Source organism: Mustelus asterias, chromosome 3 (genome assembly GCF_964213995.1).
Source record: "Mustelus asterias chromosome 3, sMusAst1.hap1.1, whole genome shotgun sequence".
Classification (NCBI taxonomy): domain Eukaryota; kingdom Metazoa; phylum Chordata; class Chondrichthyes; order Carcharhiniformes; family Triakidae; genus Mustelus; species Mustelus asterias.
In genome coordinates this window covers 59,580,705-59,586,704 of record NC_135803.1, presented here as the reverse complement: position 1 = coordinate 59,586,704, position 6,000 = coordinate 59,580,705, and positions in this window count along the sequence as shown.

The following is a 6,000-nucleotide window of genomic DNA, read 5'->3' as shown; positions in this document are numbered from 1 at the left end:
TTTCTCTCCGGGACATATGGATTCATATATATGAATGCTAAAATTCAATATTTCGGAATTGTAAAATTCATTTATCTTTGTAATGTCCTCCAATTTACAGAACTTTACAGCCCCCTACTAAGGAGACTTGCAGGCAGGAGGAGCCAGCAGAATAGGTGGTGTTCCTGCTGTCTGCACACTTGCTCCCAACCTGGCTGCAATTTAGCAACAGGCGAGGCCTCAGACAGTTCATCCATCCTTGCGCCAACTGAGGGCCTTAAATGGACAATTCATGGCAACCTAAGGACAATTTTTCCACATGCCCATAATTTGTGGGCTGGCAGGTGGAGGTCAGCAACAAGTGTGAAACTCAGTAGGTAAGTCTCTGGTCCATGAAAGGGAATGTGGGGGGGTTGGATTTTTCCTTCATGAGCCCCCTTTGCAGATCAGAGGCTCCGCCCCCCCCCCCCCCCCCCCCCCACACACACACACACAATTCCCCAACATGCCCCCTTCATCCCCCATGCCCCCAACAAGCCTGTGCACTCCAATTCTCAATGCCTGATCCCCCCTTCCAGGCCTCCTCACCTGGCCCCATAGCGAAGCATCCTCCCCAACTTACCTATCATCCTACTCCTGACTCTTTTTCTCTGTTACTAAATGCAGTCACAGCAGTGGCCACCGTTCCCGATTACGCTGCTGGAAGAGAGAGCTGCCAGCCAGTTGATTAGCTAGCAGCTAGCAAGGGCAAGGCTCCCTTCCCAGATGGGGATGGAAATGTTGCCCCAAGATACTTAACTCTTTAACCGGCTGAAGGACATCCTGCCAGAGCCAAGGCTTCATTATTACTTTGTAATGACCTCAACGGGGCCCATGAGGTTGGCCTCTTGGAGTATGAGCTCCCTGATTGAGGTAATGATTGCCTGCCCAATCACAGTGGTTTGCACTGCTGCCTCACAGTGCCAGGCACCTGGGTTTAAATCCCGGCTTGGGTCACTGTCTGTGTGGAGTTTGCACATTCTCCCCGTGTCTGCGTGGATTTCCTCTGGGTGCTCCGGTTTCCTCTCACAGTATGAAAGATGTGCTGGTTAGCTGCATTGACCCAAACAGGCAACTAGGGGAATTTCACAGTAACTTCATTGCTGTGTTAATGTAAGCCTTACTTCTGACAAATAAATATACTTTATCTTTTACCTGTACATATATTGAGGGGCGTCAGGGCTCCTGACACTCCGAATTCTGATTTTGTACCTGAGGCACTCTTAGGTGTGGAGTTGAGTTTGTAACTAGAGGGAATCTGGTGAAGGGACACCAACCTCTGAGGAGTAATTTCATACCTTTTTGGGCTTGTGCAGTAGACCCCTGTCGCTTGCAAAATCCTGCTTAATGAATTTGGGCGGTCACTACTTTGGTTTAAGTTTGGTAACTAAGATTTCTGAAACAGCCTTTATTGGTTTTCATGTGTTATATTTCAAATTAAATATGTAGAATTTTATAAATACATTCACCTTCCATTATCATCAGCAAGAACAAATTCATTTGAAACCTAATTTGAATACATCGACTGATACTGGGGTGTGAGGGCATGATGTGGAGATGCCGGCGTTGGACTGGGGTGAACACAGTAAGAAATCTCACAACACCAGGTAAAAGTCCAACAGGTTTATTTGGTAGCAAATACCATAAGCTTTCGGAGCGCTGCTCCTTCGTCAGATGGAGTGGAAATGTGCTCTCAAACAGTGCACAGAGACACAAAATCAAGTTACAGAATACTGATTAGAATGCGAATCCCTACAGCCAGCCAGGTCTTAAAGGTACAGACAATGTGGGTGGAGGGAGCCTTAAACACAAGTTAAAGAGATGTGTATTGTCTCCAGACAGAACAGCCTGCAAGTCCAGGAGGCAAGCTGTGGGGGTTACTGATAATGTGACATAAATCCAACATCCCGGTTTAGGCCGTCCTCATGTGTGCGGAACTTGGCTATCAGTTTCTGCTCAGCGACTCTGCACTGTCGTGTGTCGTGATGGCCGCCTTGGAGAACGCTTACCTGAAGATCCGAGGCTGAATGCCCGTGACTGCTGAAGTGCTCCCCCACAGGAAGAGAACAGTCTTGCCTGGTGATTGTCGAGCGGTGTTCATTCATCCGTTGTCGTAGTGTCTGCATGGCCTGTGCACTGTCTGAGAGCACATTTCCACTCCATCTGACGAAGGAGCAGGGCTCCGAAAGCTTATGGTATTTGCTACCAAATAAACCTGTTGGACTTTAACCTGGTGTTGTGAGACTTCTTACTGTGTGAGGGCATAACATGGAATAGTTTCATTTCCACTGTGAATAATTGTAAACAGGCCTAAATCTAATCAACTTGCCTGTATTAGCAATTAGTGCAGTACAATTCCTTACAAGCTTACAAATTAATTAATCTGTATGAGTAAGATCATTATTATGATCAACAATTTCAAGAGGATAGATTTGATGTTACAGCCATATTCATTTCCTAAGGGGGGGAATTTGAAATGTTCCAAGAAATTCATTGCCATAATAATTGATAATTAGATTTGAGCAAATGAAATAAGTCCTGGAGGATGATTTGCACTTTTCACCTATGATGGATAACCAGTAGTTAGTGTCTTTTCTATATCATCTCAGTGACTTACTTGTGAAGCACAAACCATTTTCAAGTGTGGCCCTGGCTCAAGTGTTGCTGGGAAATTGACTAAGTAAACAGATATATCAAAGGCTGATGCAAAATGTGGCTTTGTTACAGAGACACTTCAAGGAATCACAGGTAGTTCTGGCACAGATGCCGGGGTTGGACTGGGGTAAGCACAGTAAAAAGTCTCACAACACCAGGTTAAAGTCCAACAGGTTTATTTGGTAGCACAAGCCACAAGCTTTCGGAGCACCGCCCCTTCATCAGGTGAGTGGGAATTGTGTTCACAAGCAGGGCATATAGAGCCATAGAGTCATAGAGGTTTACAGCATGGAAACAGGCCCTTCGGCCCAACTTGTCCATGCCGCCCTTTCTTTTTTAAAACCCTCAGCTAATCCCAATTGTCCGCATTTGGCCCATATCCCTCTATACCCAACGTACCCATGTAACTATCTAAATGATTTTTAAAAGACAAAATTGTACCCGCCTCTACTACTACCTCTGGCAGCTTGTTCCAGACACTCACCACCCTCTGTGTGAAAACATTGTCCCTCTGGACACTTTTGTGTCTCTCCCCTCTCACCTTAAACCTATGCCCTCTAGTTTTAGACTCCCCTACCTTTGGGAAAAGATATTGACTATCTAGCTGATCTGTGCCCCTCATTATTTTATAGACCTCAATAAGTTCACCCCTCAGCCTCCTACGCTCCAGAGAAAAATGTCCCAGTCTATCCAGCCTCTCCTTATAACTCAATCCATCAAGTCCCGGAAGCATCCTAATAAATCTTTTCTGCACTCTTTCTAGTTTAATAATATCCTTTCTATAATAGGGTGAACAGAATTGCACACAGTATTCCAAGTGTGGCCTTACCAATGTCTTGTACAACTTCAACAAGACATTCCAACTCCTGTATTCAATGTTCTGACCGATGAAACCAAGCATGTTGAATGCCTTCTTCACCATTCTGTCCACCTGTGACTCCACTTTAAAGGAGCTATGAACATGTACCCCAAGATCTCTTTGTTCTGTAACTCTCCCCAACGCCCTACCATTAACTGTGTAAGTCCTGCCCTGGTTCAATCTACCAAAATGCATCACCTCGCATTTATCTAAACTAAACTCCATCTTCCATTCGTCAGCCCACTGGCACAATTGATCAAGATCCCATTGCAATTGGAGATAACTTTCTTCACTGTCCATTATGCCACCAATCTTAGTGTCATCTGCAAATGTGTCAATCTTAGTGTCATCTGCATATAGACACAAACTCAATTTACAAGATAATGGTTGGAATGTGAGTCTTTACAGGTAATCAAGTCTTAAAGATGCAGACAATGTGAGTGGAGAGAGGGTTAAGCACAGGTTAAAGAGATGTGTATTGTCTCCAGCCAGGACAGTTAGTGAGATTTTGCAAGACCAGGCAAGTTGTGGGGGTTACAGATAGTGTAACATGAACCCAAGATCCCAGTTGAGGCCGTGCTCATGTGTGCAGACCTTGGCTATCAGTTTTTGCTCAACGATTCTGCGTTGTCGTGTGTCATGAAGGCCACCTTGTGGAACGCTTACCGGAAGATCAGAGGCTGAATGCCCGTGACCCCTGAAGTGTTCCCCAACAGGAAGAGAACACTCCTGCCTGGTGATTGTCGAGCGGTATTCATTCAACCATTGTCGTAGTGTCTGCATGGTCAATCCAATGTACCATGCTTCGGGACATCCTTTCCTGCAGCGTATCAGGTAGACAACGTTGGCCGAGTTGCAAGAGTATGTACCGTGTACCTGGTGGATGGTGTTTTCACGTGAGATGATGGCATCTGTGTCGATGATCCGGCACATCTTGCAGAGGTTGCTGTGGCAGAGTTGTGTGGTGTACACTGGAAGCACAGATTACAGGACAGCAGGAGGTCTAGACTTCAAAAGGTGATCGTTATCAGTTTGAGTTGCCAGAGGTATGCGATGAACAAATGGTTGTAAACAATCACCTATCACATGGAAAGTAGGATATAACGCCTGTGATGGATGGGACGCCGTTAATGTGGATATCTGCAATAATCTGTCAGAAACAATAAAATGCAAACAGGCACATAGTCCCAAGGAAGATATAAATGTTGTTACAGATTTAGCCAAATGAGCAATAAGCTATAGGCAGAACCATTGCGGAAGGCAGCCTCAAGCATCTGGCTTGAAGACCGAGTTTGACCCCCATTCGTGTCTGGCCAGTATGAATAGGTGGTGACTTCAGTAGAAGTCATTAGATAAGTATTGTTTGTTTAAATCTATGCTGAAGAATTTGTAGTGGCAGTAAAGGAAGGTAGAATCATTTGTCAGTTTTGAACAGAGTATAGAAGATAGAACAGTACAGCACAGGAACAGGCCCTTTGGCCCACGATGTTGTGCCAAGCATGACACCAAGTTAAACTAATCCCTTCTGCCTGCCCTTGGTCCATATCCCTCTATTCTTTGCATATTCATGGGTTTAATCTAAAAGCCCCTTAAATGCCCCTCTCATATCTGCCTCCACCACCACCCCTGGCAGCGTGTTCCAGACACCTACCACTCTGTGTAAAAAAACTTGCTCCTCACATTTCCTTTGAACTTTCCCCCTCTCACCTTAAGTGCACACCGCCTAGTATTAGACATTTCAACTCTGGGAAAAAGATTCTGACTATCAACCCTATCTATGCCTCTCATAATTTAGTAGAGCAGTGATAAGCATTAGGATTTTATATTTTGTTAAACAAACAAGTGTTTTGATTCCAGAATAATAGTGTTATGTCTGTCAATTGACTGGAGCAAGGGTCTCAGTCAACAGAAGGTTGCTCATAATAGTTCATACTGACCTCCCAGTAATCACACGCTATTGGCAGCTCAACCATCTTCCATAATTAAGGAGGGGACATACAGTTCAAGAAATCTGGCAGAGCTAGTGGGCCCCACAGGCTCTTCATCAGTTTGTGCCAGTAGAGAAGCTATGGAGGCCACCCCACTCAGGAGCTGGTCTAAAATCCATGAGAGTCTCATATGCATATATTAGTGAAATTTTTACTAGAGTCCAGCACTCAGCAGACATCAAAAGTAGCCGTGGTAAAATTGTCATCAGCAGAAACAAAGCAGATATGAGAATGCTCCATTTTGCACACTCTCCTGCCCGGTTCATGATAATCAGAGTGAAAATTTTCCAACATGCCATTCTCAGACATCAAAAGAACCAGTGTCGCTGATTTTCAAAGTGGATTTTTTTAATGAGAAAATGCTTAAACCTTTTCTTAACAAAAGAGTGGAAGGTGCAGAGAAACATACGGTTTAAAGTGGCCAATGTGGAAGACTTTGCAGAGAGAAAACATTCAGCAGTGCAGTAGGTTCTTTGCACT